This window comes from Dasypus novemcinctus, chromosome 17 (genome assembly GCF_030445035.2).
Source record: "Dasypus novemcinctus isolate mDasNov1 chromosome 17, mDasNov1.1.hap2, whole genome shotgun sequence".
Lineage (NCBI taxonomy): Eukaryota > Metazoa > Chordata > Mammalia > Cingulata > Dasypodidae > Dasypus > Dasypus novemcinctus.
In genome coordinates this window covers 9,226,990-9,241,601 of record NC_080689.1, presented here as the reverse complement: position 1 = coordinate 9,241,601, position 14,612 = coordinate 9,226,990, and the positions used below count along the sequence as shown (strand labels likewise).

At 41.6% G+C, this 14,612-nt stretch overlaps 1 long non-coding RNA gene across 1 annotated transcript in view; it reads right to left on the bottom strand.

Annotated features, from left to right (window-relative positions):
- The window catches only part of LOC131273932 (uncharacterized), a 66,901-nt gene extending 54,397 nt beyond the window's left edge, over positions 1 to 12,504 (bottom strand). The window contains exon 1 of the long non-coding RNA XR_009181098.2: positions 12,389 to 12,504. This is a non-coding gene — a long non-coding RNA (uncharacterized lncRNA). The remainder of the gene's footprint in view (positions 1 to 12,388) is intronic.
- Between the last annotated feature and the right edge of the window lie 2,108 nt (positions 12,505 to 14,612).

Below are 14,612 nucleotides of genomic sequence, written 5' to 3'. Positions count from 1 at the left end.
AGCTGACACCTTAGCCTAACCATCACAGTCCACCCCTTGTCAACTTGGCAACCATACACATTACCTTAACCCATACTTAGTCTTTAAGTCAAAACAATAAATGACATGCATATATATATGTGTGTGTGTGTATATATATGTGTGTGTCTGTGTGTATATATATATGTGCATGTATTTCCACCTAACAGTGTTCAACTCTCCTGCATACATCTGGAAATGCATTAATTGCCTACAGAATAGGGTGCAAGTTCTTGGGTAATATTCACTCTTAAACTTGACATCCTTAAATATTATGACATGTAACTAATACAACTTGTAATGAGAAAAAGGAAAAGGTTGGGGAAGAAATCAAAGAAATTCATTTTCTGTACGTATACCATCATACTCATAACAAAACAAGGAAGAAAGATTCATGACCATTACAGTCCTCATTTCTGTAACTGGTCATGTGATAAAATTCATATTTATCACTACTTGCTTCCACTACCCATTCCATGTTCCCAATACCTTCAGCAAGCACTTCAGCTGGCCATCATTCTTTGCCTGGGGAAGTGGCACAAACTTTCATTCCTGAAGATTCTGGACCATTAGTCCTGCTTGGATTGGGTTGTTGAAATTTCCCATTGACTTTAATGACATGGCATGGCAGTACTAGGAGATGCCCTAGAGGATATCCTGTATTCCAGGCAAACTCTTCTTTGCCCTCATTATGTACATGCAGCACTTTTTCCCCTTGATAAGGATCAATCATCCCAGCCAGCACAATAATTCCTTCTTTGCCTGTTGATTCAGAGGTAAGAGGAACTCAAAGTGGCCAGGTGGCAGGCTTAACTTCCAGTTCAGTGGAATGATTGTTGTGTTTCCTGAAGGCAGCACTCCTCCTTTTGGGACAAAGACCTGTAGATCAGCAGAGCTTAAGGTTTCAGGGACAGGAAGCAAAAATTTTCCTTGTGGGTCACTAGGGGTAATAGTGAGTGGTGCCACTCCCATTTCCACCCCTTGATTCCTGGGCCCACGAAACCTGGTTATGGGAGAAATAGCACCGTAGAGTGGATGCTGACTTAGAGCATGCACAGCCTCCTGGAGGACACTGCCCTAGCCCTGCAAGGTATTGCCACCTAGTTGGCAGCACAATTGAGTCTTCAAAGGCCATTCCTCCATTCTATCAATCCAGCTGCTTCAGAGTGATGGGGAACATGGTAAGACCAGTGAATTCCATGGACATGTGCCCATTCCCATACATCATTTGCTGTGAAGTGGGTTCCTTGATCAGAAACAATGCTCTGTGGAATGCCATGGTGGTAGATAACACTCAATAAGTCCACAGATGGTAGTTTTGGAAGGAGCATTGTGGGCAGGAAATGCAAACCCATATCTGGAATATGTGTCTATTCCAGTTAAAACAAATCACTGCCCCTTCCATGGTGGAAGTGGTCCAATGTAGTCAACCTGCCACCAGGTAGTAGGCTGATCACCTTGGGGAATGGTGCCACATTGGGGGCTGAGTGTGGATCTCTGCTGTTGGCAAATTGGGCACTCAGCAGTGGCTGTAGCCAACTCAGCCTTGGTGAGGGAAAGCCCATGTTGCTGAGCCCATGCAAAACCTCCATGCCTACCTCTTGGCCACTTTGTTCATGAGCCCATTGGGCAATGACAGGAGTCGCTGGGGAAAGAGACTGAGAATTAGCCACAGAGTGGGTCATCTTATCCACTTGATTATTAAAATCTTCCCCTATTGAAGTCACCCTCTGGTGAGCATTCATGTGAGACACAAATATTTTCATGTTCTATGGCTTCTCAGAAAGATCTATCCACATACCTCTTTCCCAAATGTCTTTTACACCAATTTTCCAATCATGTTCCTTCCAAATCCTTGACCATCCAGCCAAACCATTGGCAACAGCCCATAAATCAGTGTACATATACACCACTAGCCATTTCTTCTTCCAAGCAAAATGAACAACCAGGTGCACTGCTCAAAGTTCTGCCTGCTGGGAGGATTACCCTCACCACTATTCTTCAAGGATGTCCCAGAAAAGGGCTGCAGTGCTGCAGCTATCCACTTTCCAGTGGTACCTGCACATCATGCAGAACCATCTGTAAACCAGGCCTGAGTTTTCTCTTCTTCAGTCAACTGATTGTAAGGGACTCCACAGGAAACCAAAGCTGTGGTCTGGGAAAGAGAAGGTAACATGGCAGGGGTGGTGATCATGGGCATTTGGGCCACTTCCTCATGTAATTTACTTGTGTCTTCAGGGGCCCCATGAGCCCTATCTCATATATACCACTTTCACTTTATTATGGAGTGCTGCTGTGCACACCCAACTTTATGGTTTGGTGGGTCAGACAATACCCAGCTCATGATAGGCAGCTCAGGTCTCATGATAAATTGATGGCCCATGGTTAATTGTTCAGTCTCTAACAAGACCCAGTAGCAGAACAAAAGTTGTTTCTCAAAAGGGGAGTAGTTATGCAAAGGTGGGCAGGGCTTCACTCCAAAATCCTAAGGGTCTGCATTGTGAGTCTCCTATAGGGGCCTGCCGAAGGCTCCAGACAGCATCTCTATTTGCCACTGTAACTTCCAGCACCATTGGATCTCCTGGATCATATGGTTCAAGTGGTCGTGCAGCTTACACAGCAGCCTGGACCTGTCACAGACCCTCCTCTTGTTCCAGTCCCCAGTCAAAACTAGAAGCTTTTCTGGTCACTCAGTAAATGGGCCATGGTAGCACACCCAAATGAGGAATGTGTTAGCTCTAAAATCTGAAGAGACCAACTAAGCATTGTGCTTCTTTTTTGGTCATAGGAGAGGCCAGATGCAACAGCTTATCCTTCATTTTAGAAGGGATATCTTAATGTGCATCGCATCACTCTGGACACCTAGAAATTTCACTGTGGTGGAAGCCCCTGTATTTTTGTTGGATTTATCTCCCATCCTCTCTCATGCAAATGCCTTGCCAATAAGTCTTGAATCCTTGCTGCTTCTTGCTCACTAGGTCCTATCAGCATGATTTCATCAACATAATAGATCACTGTGATGTCTTGTGGAAGGGAGAGATGATCAAGGTCCCTGAGGACAATATTATGACATAGGGCTGGAGAGTTGATAAACCCCTGAGGCAGGACAGTGAAGGTATACTGCTGGCCTTGCCAGCTCTAACAGTTTGATATTATTGATGAATTCCAAAAAAAAAAAATATTGGATTATGTTTATAGACTGATCTTTTCCTCTGTACATATTAGATTATATTGGATTTATAAGTTTACTTGATTAAGTAAATATGTAAGCCTCTTGTGGCACTAAAGGGTGGAGACTCACAGATAAAATGCATGACAAGGGACAGACTTAAGGTTTTTGATATTGGAGTTTTGATGATGAAGTTTGATGCTGAAGCTTTAAGCTGGAGCCCCAGGAAGTAAGCACACAGAGGAAAGAGAAGCAAGCCCCAGGAAGGGAGGAACCCAGGAAACCTGAATCCTTTCAGACCTCAATGGCCATCTTGCTCCAACACATGAAAATAGACTTTGGTGAGGGAAGTAACTTATGTTTTATGGCCTGATATCTGTAAGCACCTACCCCAAATAAATACCCTTTATAAAAACCAACTGATTTCTGATATTTTGCGTCAGCATCCCTTTGACTGACTAATACACCAGCTGAAAGCAAACTGTTTCTGGTGGTTCCTACTAATGGCAATTGAGAAAAAAGTGTTTGCCAAATCAATAGCTGCATAGTAGGTACCAGAGGATGTATTGATTTGCTCAAGCAATGATACCACATCTGGGGCAGCATGTGCAATTGGAGTCACCAACTGGTTAAGTTTATGATAATCTACTGTCATCTTGCAAGGTCCATCTGTTTTCTGCACAGGTCAAATAGGAGAGTTGAATGGGGATGTGGTGGGAATCACAACCCCTGCATCCTTCATATCCTTGCTAGTGGCGCTAATCTCTGCAATCCCTCCAGGAACTTGGTATTGCTTTTGATTTACTACTTTGCTAGGTAATGGCAGTTCTAGTGGCTTCCACTGGACCTTTCCAACCACAATAGCCCTCACTCCACAAGTCAGGAATCCAATGTGGGGATTGTGCCAGTTACTGAGTATGTCTATTCTAATTATGCATTCTAGATCTGGGGAGATAAACACAGAATGGGTCTGGGGACCCACTGGACCAAATGTCCGTGGACCTGAGCTAAAACTCCATCAGTCACTTAATTTCCATAAGCCCCTAGTCTGACTGGTGGACAACAGTGACATTTTGGGTCTCCTGGAATTTATGTCACTTCTGAGTCAGTATCTAATAATCTCCCAAATGTCTTATCCTTTTTTTATTCACTCAGTTTCTTGAATCTTTAGGTTTATGTGTCTTACCAAGTTTAGGAAGTTTTCAGCCATCGTTTCTTTGAATATTTTTTCAGTCCCATTCTCTTTCTCTTCTTCTCCAACTCTGATACAAATATTAGTTCTTGTGTTAATACCCCACAGGTTCCTAAGACTATTCATTTTTTTTTCCAATCTATATTCTTTATGTTGTTCAAATTGGGCAAATTCTATAGGTTTGTTCTCCAGTTCATTGGTTCTATCCTCTGTCACTTCCACTCTACTATTAAACCCATCAAAACAGAGTTTTGTTGTTGTTGTTTTGTGTTTTTCAGCTCTATAATTTTCATTTGGTTCTTTTTTAATAACTCTTATTTCTTTGCTGAAATTTTCTAATTTTTAGTTTGTTTCAAGAGAATCCACAATTGATTTTTGAAGTATTTTTATGAGGTTATTCAAAAATTCTTGTCAGATAATTCCAACATCTGGTTCACCTCAGTATTTTCTTCTGTTGACTGTCTTTTCTCATTCATATTGTGATTTCTCTTGTTCTCAAGATGATGAGTGACTTTTTTTTTTAAATTTTTTTATTTTTTATTGACTTTGTAATAATATTACATTAAAAATATATATGTGAGGTCCCATTCAACCCCACCCCCCCACCCCCCCTCTTCCCCCCCCCCCCCAACAACACTCGTTCCCATCATCATGACACATCCATTGGATTTGGTAAGTACATCTTTGGGCACCTCTGCACCTCATATACATTGGTTCACATCATGGCCCATACTCTCCTCTATTCCATCAAGTGGGCCCTGTGAGGATTTACAATGTCCGGTGATTACCTCTGAAGCACCATCCAGGGCAGCTCCATGTCCCGAAGACGCCTCCACCTCGATGAGTGACTTTTGATTGTATCTTGGACATTTTGGATATTATATTATGAGTCTCTAACTCCTACTTAATATTTGTTTTTAACTGTAATCCAATTGTTTAGGTATAGCATATGGGCAGGGTGGATGTGTATGTTCATTTTCCTGCTGGGTTCTGCCAGCACCCACAATTAGTTTATTACATAGAAGTGGGGTGGGAGTTCAGCTTCCATCCAGCCCTGCTAAAACCTTTGTTTTGAATTTAGGGTCCCCTCTCACTGTATCTCTTTGCTTCAGCATAGGGTTATGAGATCAACTCCCCACTGGACCCCATTGCCAGCAGGGAGTGGGGGAAGCAAGGGGCTGACTCACACTTTTGCTATTGCATTGTGTGGGCAAATGCTCAGCCCTTTGCCGAAGGAGAAGGGGAAAGTGGAGTGCCAACCAGCTCTTTTCCCACTACCTCATTCTGCCTCAGTGATGCTGACTGGGAGTGGACTTTTAGCACTTCACAGAGTCTCACTGACACTGGGATGGGAGGAGTGGGCAGAGAGCTTACTAACCCTGCCTCTAACTACTTTGTTAATCCTCCTAGGTACAAGGTAGGTGTGGAAGCTCAGCTGCATGTGGGATTCCATGACACTAGGTGGCAGGGGAATAAAATCACCTCTTCCTTTCACTGAGTGAAGAATGAAGGCTCAGCTCTTGCAGGCACTTTCCTGGCATGGGAACCAGAAAGGCACTTGGTTTGGCAGGTTGGGAGATAGACGGTCAGCTCTCAGTTTGGTCTCACTGACACCACTTGAGAAGACAAGCAGGGGAATCCAAGAGTCACCTGCTTCTACTAAGCAGAGTGTGGAATATTAGCTTCTTGTTCAGACTCACCAAGAGCACCCAGAGAGGGAAACAGAGCTTCCTGCTTCAGCAGAGTGGGGAGTACAGTGTTCCCTTGGTAAGTAGCTGAGAAGCAAAGATATTGCCAAAAAACTTTTCTGTAGTTAGGTCACCCTTTTCCCAAGCCTTTGCCTAAGGGTGACAGGAATTTTGGAAGTGTTTTTTATCTGTGCCCACTGATGTTTTCATTTGGAGCCTTTGGCAGTGCCCAGACCAGAAAACGTGGGAACAATCAGGAATCTCAGGGAATTCCCTGCAATCTTGGTCCTCAAGTCATGAAGTCCCCAGGCAGCCCACCTTCTTCTTTCCACCTGTCAGAGTCTGCTGACATGTGCTTGTTTTGTTTTAGTTATAAGAGGGAGGAGCAGCAAGGAATGTCACCATCCAATCTTGTTGAAAGTGCAAATCCTTGCCAGTGTCCTTTTAACAAAATGATCTGACCTCCTGTTTCTCTGATTCATCCCCACATCACGCTCACTCACTCATGTCACTCCAGCAACAGTGGTCGCCTTGCCGTTCTCAGACTTGCCAAGCACGCAGCCCCCTCAGGGCCTTCGTCATTGGCATTTCCTCTGACTAGAGCAATCTTTCTCTAGACGTCCACACGGATATCTCTGCTCAAATAATCCCTTCTATATCACAAAGGACTCTACATAAAATAGCTCTGCTCGCCCAGCATTCTGTCTCTGTTACTCTGCTTCACTTGGATCCATAGCAATCATCACCATCCAACCTAGTACGTACATACTTGATTTTTTCCAGTTTCCCATGCTAGATTAAGGGCAAAGACTTTGTCTATTTTGTTCTCTCAATAATATTAGTTCAATGAATGAATACATGAGATAGAAATTCTCTTTCCCCTGCCTCAGCTCCGCGATTTAGACCTGAAGCTATGGGGAGGGGGAGCTTCTCTGATTCCTGCTTTGTGGCTATCAGACACTTGACTAGAAGATCACGAGTGGAGGATGTTTAAAATGTTAGAAGCAGAGGGCATCCAGCATCCATCGAGTCCATGGAGGGTGAAAACTCATGTAGACTTCCTTCCTACCACTGCCATCCTAGAAAGCTGAGTAAAGATTTTGTCTGGGGAAAACCATGTCGTCTCTCAGTCACTTACTTGATAGTCCATGTCAATTTAAGGATCTAAGTGCTACATCATCTTCATTACTTTATAATTATTATTTCAATTTCAAAAATATTCCTCCTATTTGTTTTCTGGGCTTCTCTTTTGAAACTTGTCAAGTAATTAGTTGATCAGCTTACCTTTCAGCTTCAAGTGGTATTTTATCTTAATCTAAGATGTCTTTAATAACAAGGTATCAGTGATGTGATAATTCAATTCAGAAGCCTCCAGAGAATGGCTTGCATTATATTCGTCATACAAAAGCTGAGAACTACTCAAGTGGAATGGGAATATCTGTGTTCAGTCAGAGTTAACACTGTAATAAACTATGAACTGAAGATATAACAAGACTTCAATAGTCTTGGTAAATAGTATATTTTATATATTATAATAGGTATAGTGTTTAACAATAAACAAAATATGTAATATTTATTAAATATAATAATTTATATATTTATTACATGGCATATTTCTTCCTTTTGCCTTAGCTACCCAGAGATTTGGAGTCAAATTTAATTTAAAAGTATAGCAATCAATTTACTTTAGGCATCTAGAAAATCCAAATTAAAAATGTACCTTTTTAATAGAATTTTATACTATTTCTTTTTTAACATCTTGAACTACTCTAAATTAAATCATTTTAATATATAATCTGCCTACACTATTTTGTAGAGTGAGGGATACAACTAATTTAAAGCTACCTCTACTAAACAATCTGATATCTTTACTACAACACTAGTGGGACCTTGTAGGTTATAAGAATGCAATGGATTCTCTCTCTCTCATACATAAGGAGTGCCAAAGATAAATCTACCTGATAATCCTTCCCCTTTTATTGTAGGGGCCTGTTCAAGCTGGTAATATATACTAAAATATAATGATTACTTAGTTGGTTCATTCGTTCAAGAATTTCTGGCATATTCTCTTAATTTTCTGTATCTATCTGTAAGTGGGGAGAGGGAGTGCAGGGCAGGGCTCTGTATCAGGTATTTGGTTACAATATCCTATTATTATTGAAACACAGACTTTGAAAAATCATTCCTAGCTTTAGAGCTGCTTTTTAAGACTAAGGAACAGAGAGAGTTTTCCAAGTAATTGTATGAAACTCAAGGAATAAAGCCTTCTCAGAGGCAGAAAAACATAAATGCACAGACTATAAAGCTGGAATGCCTGGGTTCATCTCCTAGCACCCTAACTTACTACATCTGTGACCTTAAATGGGTTACTTACCTGTAAAATATTTCCTCATCTCTAAAATGAGAATCGTAGTAACACCTACTTCATGGGATTGGTGTGAGGTTTAAATGTGTTTATCTTCATAAAGCACTTGGAACAATGCCTGGCATATACGTGTTAGCTATTATTATTTCTGAGCAGAAGTTGACACTCTAATGCTATAGTATCCTTGGGTCAAGAGACCCCCATTCCATTACCTTACAAGCAAGCTTCCTAATGGCACAACAGAATAAGAATCAAGAGCTACTAAAAACGGTTTAAAGATGGGACATCATTACTGCATCATAATTAAGTAACTATGCTAATCTTGAATTTGTGACTTCTTTATAGAGTCTTACAGGAATGTTTTTACTTATGTATTCATTCAACACATATTTATTCTAATGAACTACAGTAGGTTCTGTAGAAAAATCCAAGGAGTAATAACTATCTTTTAAGGCTTATAGCTAATATATGAAAAAATAGAAAAATAGATGGTAGATAGATATAGATATAGGTGGACAGATACAGATAAAGGGATAAATAATATATGGTGTCTATCTACATCTATATATCTTTCTATATCTATCTAATCTATCATCTATCAATCTATCTATCAGTACAACCTAAGACCGATTTTATTGCTACTCACCCTAAATGGGTTATATTAATATTTTTTAAATGATTCATCTTAGATTTAATTTTAACTTTCACTATTCCTAATTGCATTATGATATTTAGCTAAAGCCATCAAGCTGTTTGTTCTCGATGGAAATACTTTGCTGAATCCATCCTCCATCCTGACCAGCAATCAGGAACAGCACGTCTTCACCTTTATAAATGCTCTAATACCCTCCATCCCCACACAGCTTGATTGTTTCCAGGAGGTGGGAGGTCTCACCATGTCCTACCCCACTGCATTCTCCTCCCAGTGCCACCTCTGCTTGGTTTCAGACCATCGGAAGGAACAGACTGGGTTATTAACCCACACATGACTGAAGGCTGTAGTTACTGATTTCTAGATTTCTAGATTATTAGACACCTTGGCAAACTGAAGATATTTTGAATTATTGGCTGAGTGGGAGAAAGGAGGGGGGACCTCTGGCAGCAGCTACACCTGCTATCTTTTACCTAATGTTTAAATGGAACCCCTTGCACTTTTCTCCCAGCATAGCACTTTCCTTTGCCTTTTCATTTCCTTGTCCTGGCGCCTGCCCCCTCCAAGGGCTCTCTACCCTGTTTTCTTGCTACCTTAGTTGGTAGCTGCCTCCAGCTCAAATGAGCTCCAGCAGGCCTCCCAGGGCTTGGCACATGGCACAAGAACACAATGTGGTAGGTTTTTTTCCCCCTTTCTTTCTTTGTAACTCTTAATGATCTTTTCTTTGTAACTCTCATCCCCAATTACAGTTCTCAAAAGACAAAGTCTCTGCATATGTACACAGCTCAGAGACTGTCTTCTCCTTGTTTTTCTTATGATTGCGCCCATGAATAAAACCCTGAAATTATCAATTGGATAATAGAGCAATGTAGCTCTTCCAAATGGTTGGGTTCAATTGACTGTGGTTTCAAGTAGTATTATCATTAGCAATAATAGTAATAACCCTCCCACCAGAGGAGTAGTCATTCACACATAATAGCCTGCAAGGCCCCCTGCTCTCCAAGTACCCAGGGGATTGCTGTCTGGACAGAATCCTCGAGATAGTGCCGAAGGAAAGGCCTGGAGGGACCCACCATGGATAAAGGGCCCCATCGCTTTCTTCAGACCTCTGGTCTTCCTTCAAGCCCCAGCTTTGCAAACATTTTTCCCCTTGCAGCCCAAACCTTTGATGAGTCACCCCTCTTGGGCGATATTTATTATCTCTAATGTCCACTCGTCACCCTATGGTGCTACCTACGTGAGGCAGGCTAGATGAGGGAATAGAGACCAATCGGAAACCTGGCAAAAAACCCCGGCCGCAGAACACGTGGCATTGGGAATCCTTCCTGAGGGAAAGACGGCTGCTGGAAGAACCTCGAAAGCATCCCCATTCAGAATGGGATGGCATCTGGGATCAAGGAACAGCCCCGGATATTCTCAAGGGGCCTTACATTGGGCCCTCCCCAGGGGATTGACTGGTGCGGTAACCAATCAAAACAGCAAACACCCGGGATTCCTCCCCCCACATTAGCAAAGGGTTGGAATAATTAAGGGTTTAAAAAGCAAGCACAGAGGCCAACTGGCTGTTTTTGCCCTTTCTCTCCCTGCCCGGATTGGCATGGAAGTATACCTGGGACCCACAATCTATTATTTCCTCCCATTTCTCTTCTCTCATTTTCTTAATAAACCACTGGCCTAACTAAACTGGCATGTATTTTAAATTCTTTTTTGTAGCAAAGCTAAGAACCTAGAGAAAATCCGACAATATCGGGTTGTTATTGATCTTTTCATGTGTGCCCTGCCCTTATACTTTTAGTTTTGCACTTCACCCCAGCTCCCACTTCTATTTCTTCAAGACTCTCATTTAGCAGAGGTAAGGTCCATCTCTCAAACCTCTTATAAGTGGTTTGCCCAAATAATTCCCTTGGCACCCTCACGTTGACCAGAGAGTACTTAATAAAATTTGCCACTCTTTCAGAAACTCCTGATCATATGATCACCACTTACTCTGACTCACCATGTGCCAAGTGCTCTGCTCAGTCCTTGGCAATGATCATCTTATTCACTCTCAATATGGTATTAATTCTTATTAATTCTATGAGAGAGCTAATACTATTTCCCCTCATTTTACAGATGATGGGCCTAAATTCAAGGTTTTTCAAGGTCATACCACTAGTAATTTTCAGAGCTGGTCCAAACCCAAGTCCATTGTTCTGCATCACCATATCACTCTAATGATAAGAGGAGGATGCAGGATGCTTTCTCTCCTGACACATACATTGTTGTAATTAATTCAGTTGCACTGAAAAGAGGAAAACAGGACAAAGTATGAAGGGAAAATAATTCTCAGATTCCTTAAAGAGCCGGATAGTCCTTGTTTCGTGGCCCACCTTTACTGTAGAGGTTGTTTGAGGAATTGTGGAAGCAAAACAAGCCATCCTCTTTTTTATGATGCTTCATTCTGTAGTTTAAAGGACCGTAGCTCAAAATGTTGCACTGGCCCTTGTATTATGCAGAGCTGGCTCAAGAGGTCACAGAAACATTTTTCCCTTCCCGTGGCAGTTTCTTTTATTCCTTGATTGAGATTGGCCCTGCCCTGCTTCCAGACTCCTCTCAGTTCTGATATGGAAACTTTCCAGTCCCAGTGAAATATTTCCAAGCAAAAGTAGTTCATTAAAACACTATTCGTCTTTGTCTAGTCATAGCAATGCTTTCTTCCTACATGCTATCCCTCATAGACATGTAATGAACTATTATAGAAGCTTATTGCACCATAACTTTTTTCTGTACATTCCAGTTACATTAGTATGGGTCCTTGGTTATAAATGTTTTCCAGATATTTATCACAGTATTTTTGTGAATATCATTCTTAAAGCTTTCTTTGTAGCCTATTATCTTCAGCTGTGCTTCACTGTCACTTGATTGCTCATATTGCATTTGTTTGGGGCCTGTTGTTTAATGAGGACGGAATTGATCCTTTAGCAATTACCTACTTATTGGGGCCAACCAAGGTCAGAGGTATTCTTGGAAAATTTTTTATGCTGGTAAAATTGAACCAATAAAAACTCCCTGTCTGTCATTTTCCCTTAGATATTAAATGATTGAAATTAAATAAAATATGAGTGTGCCATTTTGGGTGATTGACAATATCTTCTTCTAATTCCTCATTACTTCCCTATTGTTTTCTCAGGTTTTCCTTTGTTTTATTGTCATCGCTTGTGTTTCGCCGCCTGGTTGTCAAGCCTGTTTTGCTGCAATTTTTCTCTCCTCTTTTCTTCCACAGACTTCCTCCTTCACACAGCCAGGAGAGACTGGCATGACTTACCTTTCACATTTCCTCCTTTCCCTGGTGATGGGGGATTTGTTGACATTTTCTACAAACCCTGTTGCTATTATGAATCAGAAACCAGATTTCAAGCTTCAGCACGCTCAGAGTTAAGCTGCTCTGAAAAGGTGGAAGAAAATAAATGGGAAAAACTTAAAGATTTGGAATAAGAGACCATCTGTGACAACAAAACAATCCCCTTCCTCAAAACACAACCTCTTAAATGCAACATCTACCATAATTACAGGGTGAGGCTTTCCTCCCTTTGGAACTTTGCGAAACATTCATTTGTGCTTCCTAACCTCCTGGTTATGTCCCTGCTAATAAATATGTTCCTATTATTATGATGATCATTATGGTTTCCTTATACAGTTATACAAGAAAGTCTTTTCACATAGGGTACTTCCTTGGTTTTGAAACACAAATGAAACCAGTTGCTTAGAATTCCTTTGTCTTTATCTATCAATTTGCAATTCAAGTCTCACAAGTTTAGATTAGATGCTCTTTAAAGTATTACCTGTGTCCATAGCCTCCTACGATCTAAGTCATCATTTCTTCAGTCTCCATTAAGAGATAGCTCATCCACGTATGACCTGTGCAAACACATAATGTGTAAACACCAAAGGGCGTGCTGGGGCTGAGCGGGGCCATTTCTGTTCGTAGATGCATATGAACGTAAGATAAACTACGTGTCTGTACACTCGTGTAAACTGCACACACACACACACACCAGTGCCCCTCGTGATTGGTTTGGCCTTTTGCTGCCACTGAGTTTAAGAGTATTTTCAGACTAGTCGAAATGTTTGATTTTTGTAATTATTGTCGGGATTTTTTTTATCTTGCTCTACATGGAAAATAAAATTGTGATTTAGATAGTTTGGTCCCAGCGGTCCTGACTGCACTCAGCAAATGGTTCCATGTCACTCCCTGCATCACAATATGGGAGCCACCGAGCTTGGCGGCAGCTAATCCTCTGAGCCTGTTAATAAGCTTAGGAGCACGTTCATTGAAGGCTGAGCGTTAGGCACAAACAGGGAGAAAATATCTACTGGGGGAAGCTGAATTGGTTTTAATCATCTGCTAATCACCAGTAATGAGACCTACTCTGGGGAAGAAAAGAAAAACAGATAGTCGGAGGGAGGTTTTGTTCTTCACAGCAGAGTAACAGGGAATGAGAGGGCAGCTGTTATTAGGAAAGAAAGGATGGAAAGAAAGAAAGGATTTGGCCGGAGCAGATGAAACGTCCTCTGCAGCGCTCTGTTTTGTTAGCTGAGTGTTTCTTTCATTCAGTCCCTGGAACTTCAGATCTTACAGACTCCCTGACAGCCCACCTCTACGATATTGGTTCTTGAAAAAAGAACTTGCCTTTCTCATCCCCGGCTTTGCGTTTGCACATCTAGCATTTTGCCATTGCACTTTACATGTTGTACCCTCGCTTGAAGAGAGAAGACCAGGAAAAAGCAAGGGGAACTCTTGACTGGTGCCCAACTAAAAAGTGTGTGTGCAGGTGGGGATGGGGTAAACCTGGGGTGAGAGCATTGGGCTGCCTTGTTCTGAGAGGCTAGGCCTGACAAGGAATCCAGAAAGGAAAGGTGGACAGAGTCAGTTGCAAAATGGTTGACAGAACCTCTTTGGGTAGACAGTGTTTGTAAGCCGTAGGCTCTGTGTTTCAGGAAATTTAAGTACAGTTATGACCACCACCATTTTGGATGCTGCCGTTTCACTGACCTTTCCTTCAAAATGTCAAACGATTGCAACTGCTGAAATCTAGCCAGGTGGTGAATTCGTCATCCTGTACTACATTGGACAGCCTTCTTTATAAGAAAAGTTATTAATGTCTTTGCCTTATTTGTTTACATAAACTTGTGGAATCATATCAGCACTTCAGTACTTCGTGATTTTGTTTTTCTTAATAGATCTGCTGTGGAATGACTTGCAGCTCTTATTTTCCAGGTCCCACTGCCTTGAAAACAGATGTGAACACGATCACCAGTTGCAATAGTATTTGTTTCAATGGCCTCATCCTCTCCCTTTTAATGGGTCCTAAGTGCTCAGGATTGATTCATTTAGCAATTTTATTTTTCCCTATGCTGTGGTCATCATCACTGGGACAAGTGAAATCCCAGTTTTCTGGTACTCCCCCAAAGTTTCCCCATCTTCTTTACTGATGACCTTGTCTTGCATTGCCCAACCCCCCACATTTCCACCAGATCTAGTCCCCATC